Source organism: Notamacropus eugenii, chromosome 5 (assembly GCF_028372415.1).
Source record: "Notamacropus eugenii isolate mMacEug1 chromosome 5, mMacEug1.pri_v2, whole genome shotgun sequence".
Taxonomy (NCBI): Eukaryota; Metazoa; Chordata; class Mammalia; order Diprotodontia; family Macropodidae; genus Notamacropus; species Notamacropus eugenii.
The window spans coordinates 289,703,789-289,724,983 of record NC_092876.1 but is presented as its reverse complement, the minus strand read 5'-3'; the positions used below and the strand labels follow the sequence as shown (position 1 = coordinate 289,724,983).

The following is a 21,195-nucleotide window of genomic DNA, read 5'->3' as shown; positions in this document are numbered from 1 at the left end:
CCTTTTTAGAGTACCTTGGAACCACCTTCAGACATGTGATTTAGAACTGTATATTAAAACAAACAAAGAAAGAAAAACCAATTAAACATAGAGTGAGTCTTGAGAGTAGTGAGAAATGGTGACTGACAAAAGAAAAGACACAGAGAAACTATAAAAAGTAGTTGGAAGAACCTTTATAATGTCACATTTTAAGGGTGATTTAATGTAGCACAGGCCCAATTAACTCAGTAATCTCTAAGTACGTTGTTGTGTTCATTGCTTACTAATAATTGATTGACATAATAATTTTGAAGAAAAGATAAGTGGTCGTCAACATAAGAGTGTTGAAGAGATGGGAACTGCGCAATACATATCTTGATAAAGATTTTCAGTGATACTGAAAAAATACATTCTTTAGGGTTCTCATTCACTAATTGCTAACTATGAGGTCAACATCTAGTTTTTAAATGAATACATTACTTGCTTATTTCTCTACTTTTTCTAAAACTAAAAGATGAATAAGGAAATGAAAAATTCATTAAGCACTTAATATGTGAAAAGCATTGAGGATACAAATAGACAAGTAAAACAACTCAAGTAACTTAAATTATGATGGGGGAGACAATACAAAGAAGGTATCAGATGTAAGATGGAAAGTTTCCATGGTCGTTAGGGTGTATCCATGAAGCTGATGGTAATAGTTCATCTTTAACTATGTTTCTTTTTTCTAGTAAAATTATACATTTATAGTTTTGAGTCATTTCACAGTGCTGAAGACTTTGGCAAAAAGAATTTGTCTTTTCAGAGTCTTCAAGAGATGTGGTTGTAGTATATGATGAAGTAGTTTCCATACAGAATCTTCACAGAAATTGATTACCAGAATGATGGATAACTGGACACTGGACTGGAAGCATTGCTGTTCCTAAGGTTCTTGGATTTTGGATCCTGAGCTGTCTCATTGGGGTGAGAGGGGAGATGATGGCCAAGTTGGTGGTGGGATGATCTGCCTGGTTACATGCAGTCTCTCCCACAGAGCACCTTGTCCCTTCAGCTACGTTGCTACCTGCCCTGCGGTTGGCACTTGAAGGAAATGACTGACCCCTTCTCCACAGGAGTCGCTCAGCAGATGACAGCTGTGAGAGGCAGATTGAAATTAGGGACTGAGGTTAAGGATGGGGTTGGAGGAATTCTACCATTCTCAGGCCTACTATGCTTATCTTCCCATTAGTGACAGGTAGTCAGCAGTTGTAGCTGATACTGATAATATCTCACATTAAACACAAACATTATACTAATCTGCAATTGCTGTCTTACTGGCCAAGTCTCTTGGAATTTTATTTATTTGTTTCTGCCTTTCAGTAAGTTTTTCCTTAAGGAAAACACAGTATTTCTTTCATTTATCTTTAATACTAATACTATTTCATTAGCTATGGTACTTTTAATCCAATACAATTTCTCAATTCCATGCTTGTTATTTATACATAATAAATAATGTGTGAAATACTGTATTATATTGTATATAAGTGATGTTTTTTGATTCATGAGTAAATTGAATTTGTGAGGCAGTTACATGAAGTCCTCAGCTTCACTCTCTCCTCCAGAGTGGTCATAGTCCAGTGGCAAGACAGAGTCAAGATGACTGGCAATGGCTCAGGATGAGCATCTTCATCTTCAGTGTCTAAGCAAGCTCTAAGTGCTCCACATCACCTGCTTCAGCTGCCTTCATGGCCATTGGAACAAATCGTTCTCATCCTCCCATTCCTTCAAGGGAAGTCTCCACATGCTTGGGGTAGACACTTCCCGAACTCATCAATGAGTTTGAGACCCCTTGGTTGCCTTCAACCTGGTCTGGCCCATCTGCCGAAATGGTTTACTGGGGTGTTGCCACTGCGCATGCTGCAGTTTTTTGGAGCCACAGGTGAGAGTTGGGTGTAACAGTTGGACACCAAAGGCGGAAAGCAGACCTGAAAGGGGCTTGGCAGCTATCACACCAAAGGTACTGGTCCTCCCTGAACACATCCTGCACCCCATTATATATAATAAATATATTAAATATTATGTGTATATTACAGATATAAAATATAAATACCTTATATTATTATGACTACAAAATATTTATTTAGGTTTACTATATTTTTACTTGAAATTATAAATCCCATCCATTTTTGAGTCATTCAAAGTATAAGCAATTCTATTCAAATCAAATGGGACAGCATATATAATGCATATTAGAAACCTTAAAGAGTTTTGTATATGCGAGTTATAATTATAAGTTGTTACTCCAAGATCTTTTTCTGACTATGTGTGAATGCATTTTTCATCTCTATGGTATTCTTAACCCCCAACTAAAGTCTATTCCTTTCAATGACCCCTAGACAATGTGGCAATCCCAAGGATGAACAGTTTTATCACTCCCTTGGGGTACATGAACACTTCATCATCATTTGGCCCTTTTATGTTATTTGTATTTGTTTGTCATTCTTAAGATTCTTTTTTTTTCTCCTGCAGTTTTAATTTAAAACCTCTGCTGAACTCAGTTTTCTTAAAATAAATGCTTAAAAGTCATGAATTCTGTTAGAGTACAATTTTCTTGGATTATGGTACTCAATCTCACTAAACAAATTATCTATGGGTGGAAGTTTTCTTTTTTTTTTCTGTTTGGAACATTTTACTCCAGCTTTTTCTTTAATTTTCAACTGTTAATGAGTTGACTGATGTTTTATAATAAAGTGTTCTTAGTAAGTGTCTTGAATCCACCTCTATATTCACCGATATTTTTTTTCACTTTAGGGGAAATGTTCTGCAATTTGGTGACAATATTTTAATCTAGAGTTCCTCTCTACCAGTGTCATTTGAATCCAATTGAGTTACTCTTTGACTTATACCTTAAAAGTTAAGGAGAAATTTTTTAGTGATTTCCAGAAATATGGTATTTGGAATTTTTGTTTTATTGCTGAAAGCCATTATTTTTAGATTGTTTTCCCAACGTCCATATTCAAGATTAGTTGCTTTGACTATGGAGATAACCATGTACTATCACAATTTTGATGTCTTTCGAAATGTTGTACTGTATTGCTGACATTTTAAGGGGGTTATTTTATTTTCTTCCCTTTTCTTTTTCAGGATACCCATTGCTTTGTTAAAGTATTCTAGCTTTCATTTTCCTTTTAAGTTTTTCTTGAAGATCTCAAGTTGATTCCTCATTTTTTTTTTCTGAGCACTAGACTCTTCTAACACAATGATCTGAAGACCATTCCTTTTTTAGTGTCTCTTCAAGTATTCAGTGTTTTGCTGTTCTTCTTTCAGGAATTTTAAAAAGAATTTCTTTCTCATTCATTTTTTTTTTCTCTTGATGTTTGTTTGTTTTTTCCTACACTGAGAGGAGTAAGGCTTTAACATACCTGTAATTTAGGCACCTTACCATACATCTCTAGAGATACAGTTGACTTTGCATTTGGCTGGCTTTAATTAATTTAAATTAATTTAATTAATTATTATTTTTTGTTTTTTGCTGATTTTCAATTTCAAATCGTTCAACTAAATCTGTTGTGCTGTTATGAACAAGATGAAGATGGTCTCTATGAAAGTCCCTTTACATGGATTCAGAGCCCCTGAAAATTCTGGACCTAAAGATAATACACTAAACAATTGAAAATTCAGTTTTCTCTTGAGGACCATAAGTTAAAGATTACTCACAAGCTCTTGAGATAGCTCGTTCTAATTTTTAGAAAATTTGAAATGCTGAGAAGTACTTTATTAATTCAAAGCTCTTTTCTCCAATTTCTGCCAATTGTTCTAGTTATGTTTACAGAGATCAAACAGAATAACTTGTAATAACCCTACAAAATATTTGATGACAGCTATCATGGCCTTCCCACAAAATAAATACTCACCCAAAGTCAAATATATAGAACATAGGTTTAAAATAACGAATCTTTAAAACCTCTTATGTGATCCACCTACATGAAGCCTTTCCTGATTTTCCTAGATATGGGACTTCCCTCAAAAAATTGCCTCATTATCAATGTTGCATATGTGAATGTTGTATTTCCACATTGAGATTTTGAGCTTTTTGAGGGGAGGGACTATTTCATTTTTACTTTTTTTGCACTTACCTCCTGGAATCGTTGTGAGAATAAAATGAGATAAAAATTGATAAAAGTGCATATAAACCTTGAAGCAATATATAAATGTTAGTTATTATTATTACATCATTATTACATAGTAGCCAATCAACAAATTATTGCTAATCAATAAGAATTTTAGGGTTTATATTTTTACTAATAAAACAACACATATGTTTATAAATCTTATCCTTTCTTTGTGCCTTAAAGTGTCACTATTCCCAAATGATTCTCCAAAGCACAAATGATTAGTGCTACCTAAAAGTAAAATGGATACTTCAGCAAGTGATGAGCTCACTTCTACCTGAGACTGTTAAGTGAAGGTAAGATGACCACTTGTCAGATCCTTTGTAGAAAGGATGTTTATTTTTTCCAGGTAGAGGTTTGAGTAAGTAGTTTCTGTGCATCTTCTCACTCTGACTTTTATGATTCTAATGTGGTTTAGAATTTCTTCTTTCTTTTAAGGCCCTATAGGAAAGCAATTGCCCTTGCTAACCTATTTCAGTCTTTGCCTCATTTAATTCTCATGGAGTTATCTCTGGGGATTTAAATATGTCCAGGAGTCAAGATAGTGAATTATCTATGCAACCTTTTAAATATTTCATCATCTTAACTTTCTAATGTCTTAATTATTTTCATTGTTCCATTCTGCATACTCAGCAACATTTTCCAAAGTCTTAGTTACGGAGCTCAAAACAGAATGGGGGATGATAATGGATGGCCGCTATTTTAATACCCAAGAATTATATTAAGCTTTTTTTTAGGATCAATACTAATTTGAGCCTATGACGAATTTACTATACTTCACTTTAAATGTAAATGCTATATGAAAAATTTTAATAACAAGATATTTATTGAGTAACCACTAAAAGTACAATGAACAAGGACAAAGGTGCGTGTAGAGGTGTGTGTAAAATATTAAATTTTAATTTAATTAAAAAATTAATTAAATTATTAATTAAAATTAATTAAAAATTAATAATAAATAATCATATAAATTATTATATTATATATAATATATAAAATATTATAAAATAAATAATAAAATAATAAAAAGTAATTTAAAAAACTCCTATCAATGCCTTTTCTTTTGACATCAGACATGTAAAAACTGATGAATTAGCAGCAAAGAAGACTAATCCCAACATGCTTATTAGCATCACCTCCCCCACAAACTCCTACACTCTGGTAAAATAGCAAACCAATTAACCTGACGTGCTCCAAAAGCCAATGAATAATTTCCTTCCTGATATTGACATCTTTTTCGTTACACCATGCTCATATCCTTACCCTACTATTCAGTGGCAAAAAGCATTAAGAATCACAACTTCTCACCACCTTGGAAAAGAGATCAAAGTGTAGAAAAGCAAAGATGTGTCTAAATGAGATTGCAAATAGCTTCAACAGAGTTGCATGCTATCAAATAAAACCACAGATATCTGCAAAATTTCTATATGATAATTCAATTCACAAAACTATAAGAGGAAATAACATTGAAATAAAAAATGTATAAAATATTAGAAGTTCAGTCTATCAAAGCACATGATATAACCAGCAAGAGGAAAATTGAATGCCCATGGTTTGATTGTGCCATGTAATAAAAGTGTCAATATTGGTAGAATTAATTTACAGTTTTAATGTCATATCAAACTAGCAAAGATATACTTTCAGGGATGAGGAGCCTGCGGCCTTGAGGCTTTAGATTATTTCTATAAAATAATAATAATTTTGGAAAAAATAAAAGAAATATAATGGAAATAATAAAAAATGTAGGAACAAGTGGGAATTAAATTTCTTGAAACATACTATGTTATAAAGTAGTATAAGAAGATTGGACTAGACAAGGAAAATGGAACAAACTAGACAAGGGAAAATCAATAACCATGGAACTCAATAACCCAAACTCCTAACCACAAATTAGCAAAGAACAACAAAATGAGCCTGAGGTTCATTTCATATCCAGAGAATAGGCAAAAGATGCCAAAACATGGGAACAATAGGTATATAAGGGAGGTTATGAGACAACAGGCACTCCATTTCATGGTTGGTGACAATCTGCACAACCATTTCAGAAAGCATGAGGGACTTAGGTAAAGTGATAAAAATCTCTGTACCCTTTGACATAAAGGTTTCATTATTAAATAAGACATTACTGAAAGAAGAAAGTTCAAATATACACTTGATATTGATATTGATAGCAATACTTTTTGGAATAGCAGAGAATTGGGGGAAAATTGGGGGAAAAAGGAGAAAGGAAAGAAGGAAAGAAGAACGGAAGGAAGGAAGAAAGGAAGGAAGGAGGGAGGGAGGGAGGGAGGGAAGGAAGGAAGGAAGGAAGGAAGGAAGGAAGGAAGGAAGGAAGGAAGGAAGGAAGGAAGGAGGGAAGGAGGGAAGGAAGGAAGGAAGGAAGGAAGGAAGGAAGGAAGGAAGGAAGGAAGGAAGGAAGGAAGGAAGGAAGGAGGGAGGGAGGGAGGGAGGGAGGGAGGGAAGGAAGGAAGGAAGGAAGGAAGGAAGGAAGGAAGGAAGGAAGGAAGGAAGGAAGGAAGGAAGGAGGGAGGGAGGGAGGGAGGGAGGGAGGGAGGGAAGGAAGGAAGGAAGGAGGGAAGGAGGGAAGGAAGGAAGGAAGGAAGGAAGGAAGGAAGGAAGGAAGGAAGGAAGGAAGGAAGGAAGATTCCCATGGACTGGGAAATACATAAACAAATTGACATATGTAAGCAAAGGAATACTACTGGGCTGCAAAAAAATTATATATGTAATGAATACAGAGAAGCTTGGAAAAACTCACATGAACTGATGAGAAGTAAAGTAGAGTCTTGCGATTTTAAGCCTATTATAAGCTATGAATTTGGAGTAAGGTGAGTATTTGCTTTGGAGAAAGGCCATGATAGCTGTCATCAGATATTTGGAGAGCTATTGCAAGCTAACAGATTGAGACTTTTTCTACTTGAGCTCTGTAAAGAGAACTAGAACAATGAGTAGAAATTGAATAAAAGAGGATTTGGATTTAAGGATGTATTTCTTAGGAATTTGAACTGTGTAAAATTGGAATGAGCTGTCTCAAGAGTTTCTGAGTAATCTTTAACTTGTGATCCTAAAGGGATGGCTGACTTTTCAATTTTTTTGGTGTGAAATATGGACAAAAAGTCATATATGGAGCATGTAATAGCAAAAACAGTTCCCAAGCAGAAAAAAAGTGAGCCAGTAAAACTGCAGAAAGGAAAGGAACCTTCATACAGTGATGTGGATGGATTTTTAGAGCAATTGAATTATTCCCAGAATGACATTCTGACCTTAATAACAGTGATTCTCTCTGTGTTTTTCATACATCCTTTCTTTTTCTTTTCTTAATATTTATTTGGAAATATAAGCACAGTGACAACATGTTAAAGGGCATTAATACCAGGTATAAGAACATGGAAAGAACACAGACAATTACTCCATTCTTACTTCTGCATAGGCGATTTCTAACTTTGAATTTAATTTGTCTCCTTTTGAAATACTTACAGAGTTTGCTGATTAATGACACAAATGTCAAATGTTATTCACCATACATGAATATTCAACTATCAAGGATTGCCATAAAAAGAAACACCATTTTCTTAAGTATCACTGGATTTAAAATATCCAGTGATGTTTAAGATGGTAAGTGAATTTTATTCAATTTTTTGAACCCCTGTTCTTATCCACCACACATATACATACCATACACAAATTTATGCCTTTGTCAATGATATTGAATGAACAAAGAAATAAAAATAAGAAAACTATTTATCAAAGAAATATCATGACTTTTGTCAGATTACTTAGGCAAAATCAAGAGTACTTTGAATTGCCTTGAAACCTTACAACTGTTTAAATTGAATCTTTAACTTATCATCTTCTTTTCAGCAAATACATCTGACAAAAATTCTTTGGCCTTACTTGCTTCCCTTCAGAGTTTTGACTTTTTGGTTAGCATTTAGACAATGTGCTTTCCTTGTTTATATGATCTTCAGTCATCTTCTCCTTCAATATTCCAACTCTGCCCATCCTTAATCCAGGGTATTCTAGTCCTACTCTTAAGGTGTTAATTGCTACTGAAGTAACTTAAAAAACCATGGCGACTGGATCCATTGCAAATTCTATCTATTTAATCTCAAATAGCTGCTTTTCCTAGCATGGAGATGATTTATTTATATAATTGTTCATTCATTCATTCATTTCTTTACTCATTTATTGATGTATTCATTTGCTCACTCATTTGTTTGTTTTCCCATTTATTTATCCGTTGGTTTCTGTTGGCTAGTTCATTCGTTCATTCATTCATTTATTTATTGATGTCTGCCTCATTCTCATTCTCCACATTGGCTATTCCAAATTGCTTCTCTCTCTCTTCCCTTACCAGCACCCATGACTTTCTTTTTCAGCATGTAGATAGACTTCTTTTTTTCTGACAAGACGTACCATATGTTTGCTATGGGGAGGGGGGAATCAAATCAATCTGCCTTTTAAACATTATCAAGAACCTAAACTAAAATATGATCCACCTTGAATAAATGATTGTGAAGAGTCCTTAATTTTAAACAAAACCTTTATCTGTGAAGGTTTTAATTAAGCTGCTATTGTTTTTTTAGTCTATTCTCAGAAAAGTATGAAAAGTAGAGGAGGAGCTGGGAAGCAAATATAGAGATTGATCTATTTTTTATTACATAAAGTAAATCCTTGTAGAATGCTACATATTGCTTCTAGTCTTTGTAATTTTTGCTTAATATGTGTACTTTGGTAACATTTCATATTGTTCTAAGTGCCTTCCCAGAACTAACTCTAATGGCCCCTCTCAAACTGGTAAAGTACTCAGGGCAGATAATTTTATCCCCATTTTATAAATACTGAAAGTGGGACTAAGGAGAAATTCAGCAGAAACCTCCCAAGTTCCCTTGGTCTTCTGACTTCTAGTCTGGACCATTTACAAGAAAAGCAGACAAATTCTGGTGGTTTTGTTGTTTGAATAAGATCAGATAACCCACTGAAATAACCCTTGACATTTCTATTTCCAGGGGTAGCTTGGTGGCTAGAGTGGTAGAGCTAGGTGGATAGATTGCTGGGTCTGTAGTCAGGAAGACTCATTTTCCCCAAGTTCAAATCTGACCTTAAATGCTTACTAGCTGTGTCACCCTAGGCAAATTAACCCTATTTGTCTCAGTTCCTCATCTGTAAAATGAGCTGGAGAAATAAACAGAGAACCACTCCAGTATCTTTGCCAAGAAAATACTATAGAAGGGTTTTTGGGTTTTTGTATTTTTTGTTATTGTTGTTGTTGTTGAGAAAAAAAAAAAGAATTCCATGATCATAAAAAGAAGAATACTAGGCTAGTGGCTTAGAAGATGTGTTGGAGAAGAGATGAAAATAAGGTATGATAGCTAGAAATTTATTGAAAATAATCTAAGAAAGAAGATAACAGAACTTGACCTGGGATACAATTGGGGATAGAGAGAAAAAAATTCATGTAAGGGATGTAGTATGATTTCTAGGAGCAGAGCCAAGATGATAGAGTAAAGAAAGCACTTAGCTGAGCTCTCCTGACATTCTACTCTCAAGGACTTTAAATTTGAATTATGGAATGGCAGAGCCAACATAAGAGCAGAGTTGGTAAGGGAACCTGACTACTAGGCAGGAAAAGTTTGCAGAGTACCATTGTGTTTGCACTGGATGCAGGAACAGATGCTGTCTGGCAACTCCATTTTCTATACTTGCTTCTGGGTCATAGTTTAAAGGTGAAGACCACTTTTAATTAAGAAGGAGTGGAAGCCATGAAGAGTAGTATCACTTCTAGTCCCAAGGGAGGAAGGGCCATGAGGTACAGTATCAGTTGCAATCCCAAGGGATCAGGGATACTTTCTTGTTAAGGACTTTAGAGCAGACCAAGAGAGTGGTGACCAAACCTCTCCTCAGGTCATACCAACTTGGCAGCACCTGAAACTTCCAAACCCTTAGAACTAACTCTAAAAGAGTAGGTGCAAAAAAGTCTGAAGCTTGAGACAGAGCTCTTCCCTATCACCCAATCTGGGAACAGTCCAACATTAACATAAAGTTTCAAATCAAGAAATAGGGTAGAAAAATGAGCAAACAGCAACAACATAGAACATGACCATAAAACATTAGTATGACGACAGAAAAGATCAAGACCCAAATCCACAAGAAGTCAATAAAGTCAAAATGGTTATAAGCAAAGTCTCAAAGTGGGGGAAAAATAAAATTAGCACAATTCTAACAAGAATTCCTAGAAAAGGTAAAAACTGACTTTTCTTAATCAAAAAAGAGTACCATAGGAAAAATTGGATAAACAAATAAAAGAGAAGGAAGACAAATATAAAAAACAGAACTAACAGCTAGATAAAAGAAGTACAAACATACTGAAGAAAATAATTCCTTAAAAATTAGAAGTGGGCAAGTGGAAACAAATGATTTCCACTTGAGAAATGGAAGTCAAGAAGATATTTTTATGGAAAACTCCTCTGATATTCTAGAATGGGTAAGTAAAATAGAAATGAAAAGAATCTACCAATTACCTCTGAAATAAATTCAAAAATGCAAACTCCAAGGAATGTTTTAAATTCCAGAGCTCCCAGATCAAAGAGAAAATTCTTCAGGCAGCCAAAAAAAAAACCTCATTCAAATAATGTGGAGCCACAGTCAAGATCACACAAAATTTAGCAGATACCACATTAAAGGAATAGGAGGGTCTTGAAATATGATATTCTGGAAGGCATAAGAATTGAGATTGCAATCAAGAATAACATACTTGGGAGAATAAATATTTCCTTTAAGAGGAAAGAAATGGATATTTAGTGAAATAGAATACTTCTAATCTTTCATGATGAAAACACCAGAAATGAACAGAAAATTTCTCTTTTGAGTATGAGACTCAAGAGAAACATGAAAAGGTAAACATAAGAGAGAAATCACAAGTGACTCAATATATTAAACTCTTTACCTTTCTGCATGGGAAGATGATCCATGTATCTTCTCAGAACTTTATCATCATTAGGGCATTTAGAATTTTAAATAGGAAGAGGACATGGGAATGAGACAAAAATGGTGTGATGATGTAAAAAAAAAGTGGGCAGTTGGATAAGTGAGAAAGAGTGATGCCCTGCAAGAAGGTGGTAGGGAGAGGAAAAATGGGAAAATTTATCTCACAGAAAAGAGGCCTACAAGGAAGAGCTTTTAAAGTATAAGGGAAATGGGAGGGCAGGGGGGCTGGAAACTCTTGAAAGTCACAGATAAATTGGTTCAAAGAGGATGGATAGATAGATAGACAGATAGAAAGGTATAGATTGTATATAGGTATACATGTGTATGTATTGCGTGCATGTGTGTGTGTGTGTGTGTGTGTGTGTATGTATGTGTGTGAATCAATTGGCAATAGAAATCGATCTTACCCAACAGGGAAATAAGAAGAGTAGTGGATTAGAGAAAAAAGAGGGGAGAGGGGGATAAAAACGAAGGCATATAAAAGAAAGCAGACAAGCAAAGCAGACTTCAGAGAATGGACAGGATAAATATGAAGGAAGGTGGCTTAGCAGTTCCAGATTTCAAACTGCATTATAAAATACTAATTTTTTAAAAATCATCATAATTTTGTACTGATAAATACAGTGGCTGATAAAGTGGTGGTTCAGTGGGCTAGATTAGGTACATAATATATAGTAGTAAGCAACCATAGTAATCAAGTATTAGGTAAACTCAAAGACCCACACTTTTCAGGGAAGACCTCAACATTTGACAAAAATTGCTGAGAAAACTGGAAGGCAGTTTGGTAGAAAGTAGGCATTGATCACTATCTTACTTTATTTACCAAGACAAGGTCAAAATGGATAAATGATTTAGAAATAAAAATGAGTAAATTAGGGGAATATAAAAAAATTTACCTTGTCAGATCTCTGGATAAGAGAATAATTTATTACCAAACAAGATATAGAGAGGATTATGGGAAGTGAAGTAGATAATTTGTATTATATGAAATGAAAAAGCTTTTGCACAGTCAAAACCAATACAGCCAAAATTAGAAGGAAAAGAGGAAATAAATTTACAGCAAATTTGTCTTATAAAGACTTAATTTCTCAAATTTAGCAATAACTAAGTCAAATTTATAAAAATGAGTCATTTTCCAAGTTGATAAAAGGTCAAAGTTCATGACAGGTAATTTCCAGAAGAAGACATCAAAGCTATCTATAGTCCCATAAAAAATGCTCTAAATCACTACTGATTAGACAAGTGAAAGTTAAAGCAGCTCTGAGATACCACCTCACATCAGATTGGCTATTGTGACAAAAAAAAAAGGAAAATGAAAAATGCTGGAGGGATGTGGAAAAACAGGGACACTAATGTATTATTGCTAGAATTGTGATGTACTTCAACCATTCTGAAGAACAATTTGGAATTATGCCTAAAGAAATATAAGACTTCATATACGCTTTGACTCAGCAAAACCTCTAAAAGGATTGTATCCAAAAGATATCAAAGAAAAGGGGAAAGGACCCATTTGTGCAAAAAATATATGTAGCAGCTCTTTTTATGGTTGCAAAGGGGAAAAAAGGAAACTGAGGATATGCCCATTAATTAAAGTACATGACTGGGATAGAATATCATTGTGCTATTGTGCTAAAAGAAATGATAAGCAGGGTGGTACCATAAAAACCTGGGTTATCTGAACTCATGCAAAGTGAAGTGAGCAGAACCAGAAGAACATCATACACCATACTAGCAATATTGTAATAATCAGCTGAGAAAGATTTAGTTACCTTAATCAAGACAGTAATCTAAGGTTGTTTCAGAGTTTGTCTGATGAACAAATGACAAGTGCCTCCAGAAAGAGAACTAACGAACTCTCAATGCAGATTGAACCACATATTTTTTAACTTTCTTTATTTTTATTGTTTTATTTTCTTGTGTTGTTTTTGCCACATGACTAATATGGAAAAATGCTTTGCATGATTTCACATGTATAATCAATATTAAATTGCTTGATTTTCTCCCCTTTTGTCCCCTTCCCCCCCCAAACACCGAGCATTCTAATTGCCCTTATGACCAATCTGCCCTCTCTTCTATCATCCCTCTCTGCCCTTGTCTCCATCTTCTCTTTTGTCCTATAGGGCCAGATAACTTTCTATACCCCTTTACCTGTATTTCTTATTTCCTAGTGAAAAGAACATTACAGTTGATCCTAACACTTTGAGTTCCAACTTCTTTACCTCCCTCTCTCCCCACCCCTTCCCTTTGGAAGGCAAGCAATTCAACATAGGCCAAATCTGTGTAGTTTTGCAAATGACTTCCATAAGAGTTGTGTTGTATAAGACTGACTATATTTCCCTCCATCCTATCCTGTCCCCCATTACTTCTGTTCTCTTTTGATCCTGTACCTCCCCATGAATGTTGACCTCAAATTGCTCCCTCCTCCCCCTGCCCTCCCTTCCATCATCCCCCCCCCACTTATCCCCTTATCACCCACTTTCCTGTATTGTAAGATAGGTTTTCATACCAAAATGAGCATGCATTTTATTCCTTCCTTTAGTGGGATGTGATGAGAGTAAACTTCATGTTTTTCTCTCACCTCCCCTCTTTATCCCTCCACTAATAAGTCTTTTGCTTGCCTCTTTTATGAGAGATAATTTGCCCCATTCCATTTCTCCCTTTCTCCTCCCAATATATTTCTCTCTCACTGCTTGATTTCATTTTTTAAAGATATGATTCCATCCTCTTCAATTCACTCTGTGCACTCTGTCTCTATGTGTGTGTGTGTGTGTGTATGTAATCCCACCCAGTACCCAGATACTGAAAAGTTTCAAGAGTTACAAATATTGTCTTTCCATGTAGGAATGTAAACAGTTCAACTTTTGTAAGTCCTTTATGACTTCTCTTTGCTGTTCACCTTTTCATGCTTCTCTTCATTCTTGTGTTTGAAAGTCAAATTTTCTTTTCAGCTCTGGTCTTTTCATCAAGAATGCTTGAAAGTCCTCTATTTTTCATTGAAAGACCATTTTTTCCCCTGAAGTACTATACTCAGTTTTGCTGGGTAGGTGATTCTTGGTTTTAGTCCTAGTTCCTTTGACGTCTGGAATATCCTATTCCATGCCCTTCGATCCCTTAATGTAGAAGCTGCTAGATCTTGTGTTATCCTCATTGTATTTCCACAATACTTGAATTGTTTCTTTCTAGCTGCTTGCAATATTTTCTCCTTGACCTGGGAACTCTGGAATTTGGCCACAACGTTCCTAGGAGTTTCTCTTTTTGGATCTCTTTCAGGCAGTGTTCTGTGGATTCCTTGAATATTTATTTTGCCCTCTGGTTCTAGAATCTCAGGGCAGTTTTCTTTGATAATTTCATGAAAGTTATGTCTAGGCTCTTTTTCTGATCATGGCTTTCAGGTAGGCCCATAATTTTTAAATTGTCTCTCCTGGATCTATTTTCCAGGTCAGTTGTTTTTCCAATGAGATATTTCACATTATCTTCCATTTTTTCATTCTTTTGGTTTTGTTTTGTGATTTCTTGGTTTCTCATAAATTCATTAGCCTCCATCTGTTCCATTCTAATTTTGAAAGAACTATTTTCTTCAGTGAGCTTTTGAATATCCTTTTCCATTTGGCTAATTCTGCTTTTGAAAGCATTCTTCTCCTCATTGGCTTTTTGAACCTCTTTTGCCAATTGAGTTAGCCTATTTCTCAAGGTGTTATTTTCTTCAGCATTTTTTTGGGTCTCCTTTAGCAGGATGCTGACCTGCTGTTCATGCTTTGACTGCATGTCTCTCATTTCTCTTCCCAGTTTTTCCTCCACCTCTCTAACTTGATTTTCAAAATCCTTTTTGAACTCTTCCATGGCCTGAGCCCATTGAGTGGGCTGGGATATAGAAGCCTTGACTTCTGTGTCTTTGCCTGATGGTAAGCATTGTTCTTCCTCATCAGAAAGGAAGGGAGGAAATGCATGTTCACCAAGAAAGTAACCTTCTATAGTATTATTTCTTTTCCCTTTTCTGGGCATTTTCCCAGCCAGTGACTTGACCTCTGAATATTCTCCTCACACCCACCTCACCTCCTGATCCTCCCAGCTAGTGCTTTGGGTCTGAGATTCAAATGCTGCTTCCAGCCTCAGGGCTTTTGGCGGGGGCAGGGCTGCTATTCAGTGTGAGATTAAGTTTAGGTGCTCAGGTCAGGGCAGGGCCACCTCACAGGCTCCGTTCCCTCAGGGGGTTTATGCAGAGACCTTCAACAATGGATCCAGGCTCCTGCCTGCTTTGGTAGCCCCTCTCTGCTCCCACCTCCACTTCTGCCTCCAGAGGGGGCCTGAGTTATGGGGGCACCCCACTCCCCTCTCCACCAGCCAAAGAGACTCTCTCACCAACTCCCGTCACCTGTGGGTGGAGGGACCCACATGGCTGCTGGAGACTCCGTCTCTGAAGCCTGCTCAGATCTGTTCCTCTCGGTGCCATGGCCGCGGCAGGGCTGTACTTGGCTCCCAGTCCACAGCACAAAGGACCTTTTGTGAGAGGTTTGCAGGTCCCTCTGGAACAGAAATCTCCTTCGCTCCAATGTTCTCTGGCCTCTGGTCCTGCAGAATTCGCAGTGAGTTGCTATTTACAGATGTTCTATGGGTTGTGGGTTTGGAGCTATGTGTATGTACATCTTTCTACTCCACCATCTTGGCTCCGCCCCTCTAAAATTTTTAATGTAACTGGGAAGTATTTAATGAAATTAAAAACATATTGTGTAGGCAGCAATGACAGGACCTGGAAATTGATGTATGGGAGAAAGGAAAAGGCAAATCAAGAGAGCACTTCAACAATATCCTTCCTTTGGGCTACTACTGATAAAAAAGATGTCTTCATCATATGTAAAATATATGGTTTCATATTTGATTAAAATATTTGGATTTTATGCTTAGGAGGAACCATATCATGTAATATAATAAATAATCTCTATTCCTTTCCAAAGCCAATTCAAAAAAACTAATTTCAAAATACTTCTGTGACTTGATTGTAGAAGACATATTCAAAAGACTACAAAAGTTGGGTTTTTTTAATCTTTATGAAAAATTATATGTGAATGAAAAAATTTGAAACTTGAATCACTTTAAATGTTAGATATTCAAAGGAATCCTATAATGAGTTCCCTTGCAAGGTGAAAAAAATCTATATCAAATGAATAATCACTCCCTAATATAATTTGTGTGCATATATGTCTAAATATGCATATTTCTCATATCTTTTGAATACTACTACCCATTGTTTTGCTGATGAGTTTTCATAAAATACAGAATTTAATTATATTTTGTCCAAGGACTTATGAAGAAGAAAGCTAAAAATACAATTGAAATAAGGTACTGAAAAAACAGCTGAACCAGCATATTTCAAACATACTTTTCCTTAGCAAGCATGCTGTCAGAATGGAACCCCCTGCTAATGTTACAACTGCAACCTTTTTGTTTTTAATTTCAAACATAGCAAAAAGCTGTTTAGCTATGTAGGTTTATGAAGAAAACTTCATCCAATTAATCCCTGGGTGTGGTGATCATTCAGTGTTTAGTATCAATCAGAAATCTTATACCCATTAGAGTGACATTATGAAAATGAGTTTCAATCACTGAATGTCACAGAAATATTCACCAACCACAGAGAAATTCATTCAAATAAACTTTCTGTGTACATACATTTATTCATTGCTGGTATATTTCATGCATATAACAAATGCCATTGCCATATCCCTAGGAATGGCTAGTGAGAAATACAAGACTGCAGTAGATGATTTTGTCCGAATCCACATGTATATTACATACACATATGGAGAAACATAGGGAGAAAAAGGGAAAAACTGATAATTAATAGCGTGATCATGTTGGCCAAGTGCCAGGCCTAGAGGCCTGAGGGCTACCCGAGTCTTCTTACCTTACCTCTCGAAGGTCTTTGGCTGGCCAAACCGGATAATTGTATGAGAGAAGAGACCTCCCAGAGTCGAACAAGGGTTAAGTTTTTATTCAGGGTCCTGGTTACAACTGCAGGGGGAATTCTTAAACTTTCCAAATCCTTTTACAAAATTTTTGGAGGTCGTTTAACTCTATAGTTACCCCCGCCTCCCTGCATTCCCTGTAAAGTATCTCAGCCCAGACCTCCTGTTCCTCTGGCTTTATTACTGGCAATTGATTCCCCATCCCTGCCCTTTTCCCATGGGTGTGGGAAGCTACTCACTCTTTCTCTCCTTCCAAATCTAGGATTCGGGACTCTCGTCTTTCATAGCCCCTTCTGGGTGTTCCCAACCACCCAGGATATCTGCACTCCTGTCCCTGTTTGGATACGCCAACTGCCAGGGCTACCCGAGTCTTACCTTACCTGTATCGCAGGTCTTCGGCTGGCCAAACCGGATAAACGTATGAGAGAAGAGACTTTACGGAGTCGAACAAGGGTTAGGCTTTTATTCAGGGTCCTGGTTACAAGTGCAGGGGGAATTCTTCCTTAGGAGGGAGCAAGGAATCTCCCAAGGAGGCAAAGATCTTATATTAAGAGATTGGAAGCAGAAGTGTAAGTGGGGAGAGAGGGGGAGGGAAGAAGGAAGAGAGGAAAAATGGAGCCTTCTGTCCTGTCCGCTCCGCGCCCCTCCCGCCTAAGAGCGCTTTCAGGCTTTCCTAATCCTAATTAAGCTCTCCAGCCGCATAGTTTGCACCTGAATACCGTGCCTGTTAGATAACAATAGGTGTGCCCAGATCCGGGACAATCTCAAGGGCTGGGAGAGCTCTCTCCCATCACGTTTCTCACGGGAAGAGGTGGAAATACACGAGATTGCTCGGTCTCACTCCTTGATTCCCTGGTGTTTATGGGGGGCCTCGTGAGAACTCCAAGATTTAGAAGTTCCCACCTTTACCCGCCCAAGACTGTCCACATGGAATTGAGCTTCCATCCCCAGCAGCCAAGTCTGTGTAATAGAGTTATTCATGGTCTATTCCAGAGGGTGAGTGTTTTCCCTGTTACTCCACAGGAGCCTAATACCTTGGTATCTTTTGACTCCTCCCACTGGCAATTCCTTAATCTTTTAGTTTTAATATAGCTTTTTTTTTTTTAATTGCTTAAACCTCTCTGGATAATGAAAGCCAAATTCATGACAATATCAGCAGCAGTAGAAACTGGAACATAGGAGAATCTTTCACATCCCCATGATTAAAGCCCTACCTTCCTGACACCCAAATTACTTAAGCTAAACTACTCCTCTCCCAAGCAGAAATAACAGAGGATGATATTGTCATTCATAACATTTTTTGCAAAAGAAAAAAAAAAATGTCAGGCTAACACAGGCCTCATTGTGAACCAGAATGCTATCTTGAAAAGATTATAGCTCATGCATAGAACCATACTTCTGGTCTCACAGCACTGTCATTGTAGTAAAAATAGTGCAGGGAGATCCTCAAAGCCTGTTAGAGGAGGCAGGATAGAGAATGTTCATCAGGAACTTTCTTACCTGGCACTGTTGTCTTCTACCGTTGCTGTCTCTTCTCCCATTCTCCTGTCTCTTCTCCTTCAAACTTCACTCCTAATTTAATCTACCCCTACCACCCAAACCACCATGCACCCCAGCATCTTGCATCAGTTCAGTCTGACCATCATTCTCTCCAATCAAAATCTGTGCTAAGCCATCTCTTGCCATCTTTTCTCAGTCTTTGGAAGTGTTCTATTAAAGAAGCCTAATAAATGTGTTTTGAAGTGGATTAGGAACTGGGATTGATAAAAGTCAAGTGAGGTCTCTGTCAACATTGCTAAAGAATTTAGCCAAGATGTTGGTAATGAGCCTTTCCATAATTAACTGTGTTAGTCCTTATCAGTCTTCAGGTACATGTTGCTGCCTGGAATGAAACCGAACCTTTTCCAGTTTCCACTAGCACAGCTAACAAGTTAGGGTTTATATAACATTTACTATGTTCAGTCACGGTACTAAACACTTTGCAAATATTATCTCATTTATTAGCTGTGTGAACCTGGGCTATTGAATCACGCTTAGTTTCAGTTTCCTCTTCTATAAAATAAGGATAATAATAGCACATGTCACAGGGTTGTTATGAGGATGAAATGAGATAATATATATGAAATACTTTGTAAAACTTGAAGTGCTATCTAAATGAAATTAGAAGGTGGAGGAGGTGGAGCAGAAGAAGGAACAAAACAGAAAGGTGGAGGAATACTTAAAATAAGGCAGCTATGAGAGTTCATCATTTATCATAGGAATAACGTAAGATCCATAGAACTTTAAATGACTTTTCCTAAGGTTTTATATACACCTGGATCAGCCAGACAAGAATTCAGTTTTCAAATATCCTTTCTACTAGATGAGGCTGCTTTGCCAAACTTGTAGATTCTAACTTTGATTTAGAATTTGATTTCATATTAGCACAAAAAATTCTGATTGACAGCTGTAGCCCAACTATGAGTAGCATACAATTCACAAAAATGAGTTGATTAAAGGGGAGAGGGCATGAAGTGAGACAATCTGCATGTCCTTCGGGAGGGTATCCCTTCACCATGGTCAGTTGAAGTGTCTGTCTGTGTGAGATTTCTCTGATAAAGACTCATATGTAATTTTAGTTTTCTCTGGGATTTTTCATTCCAGGGCTCACACAGTAATGTGGCATCATCAACATATGACTGCCCTTGAATCATCTTCTTTGCTTAATTGACTATTCATATCACATTGACTGATTTGGGGGGTTATGGCTTTTAGTCTTTTCAAACTATACATGTACTTTTACAAGGTTTTTGTTTTGTTTGTAAAATGTATAAGAACTAGACCGAAAAGGAAAATGACACATGATTAAGGGGACTTATAGAGAGGGCAGAAAATAGACTTTCGCTCCACTTTGCATCTGCAGCTCTGTTTAGTTTCAATTTCAAGGAACAGAACACTCCTTTCCTGTCTCCTCCCCACCTTTTCTAACATTCTTTGTGTGTTGACTTCCCCCATTAGATTGCTAGCTTTTTGACGCAAGGACTGTTTTTCTTCTTATTATTTGTTTCCTCAGAGCTTAGTTCAGTGCCTGACATATTTGATACTTAATAAATGTTTATCAAATTGAAGTGAATTGAAATAAAAATAGTCATATTAATGCCTTATTGTTGAAACTGTGAATTGGTTCAGCCATTCTGGAAAGAAATTTGGAAATATGCTCAAATAGTTACTAAAGTATAATGATAACTCTCACTATATACATACAAGCATATGTATGTGTGTGTGCATGTGTGTGTGTGTGTGTATGTGTGCATGTGTGTGTGTATTCCCTTTCACCTAGTAATACCATTGCTAGATCTAAATTGCAGATCAAAGGAAGAGGAAAAGGACTCAGGGATAAAATTACTTGTAAAAGATCTTTTTGTGGTGACATAGGTCTAGAAAACTAATGGGTTCACCATCAGCTGATAATGGTTAAACAAATTATGATAAGAGAAAAGAAAAAAGATTTTTCTGAATAGAAAAAAGTAAAAATTTAATTTAAAGAAACTATGTTATATCTCTTTCAAGATTCAGGGAATTTTTTATATTTGATCCTATTCTTTGTAATTTACACTGATAAATTTTTGGCTTTGTTATGTTATAAAATGCAAAAAAAAAAAAACCCTCAAAATCTTGCATTTACCATATCCAAAAATTTGTTTTTACTACATTTTGAGTCTATCATCACTCTTTTAAGAAGTGGGTCACACAGTTCATCACTGGTCTTCTGGAATTGTGGTTGGTCCTTGCATTAATCAGGGAGTTCTTAAGTCTTTCAAGATTGCCTTTTGAAAGATATTAATACAGGAACCCCTTAGTTCCTATCTCTTAACAAAACAAAGAGCTCTTATAAATATTTAATTATATATTTTATTTTATTCAGTAAAAAGTAATATTTTCCCCTCCTATCCACTGAGGAAAAAGAAAAACAAAATTTCTGTTACAAACAGGTATAATCAAGCAAAATATTTTTATATTGGGCATTATGCATACATACATATATACTCATATATGTATATACATATACACATACACATACATACATATACATACATACACATATGTGTACAAAATTCTGCACTTTAAATCTTTAA

General features: G+C 36.2%; 1 pseudogene; it reads right to left on the bottom strand.

Annotated features, from left to right (window-relative positions):
• LOC140507878 (DNA replication licensing factor MCM2 pseudogene) overlaps window positions 1-18,621 on the bottom strand; it is an 82,780-nt pseudogene extending 64,159 nt beyond the window's left edge.
• Between the last annotated feature and the right edge of the window lie 2,574 nt (window positions 18,622-21,195).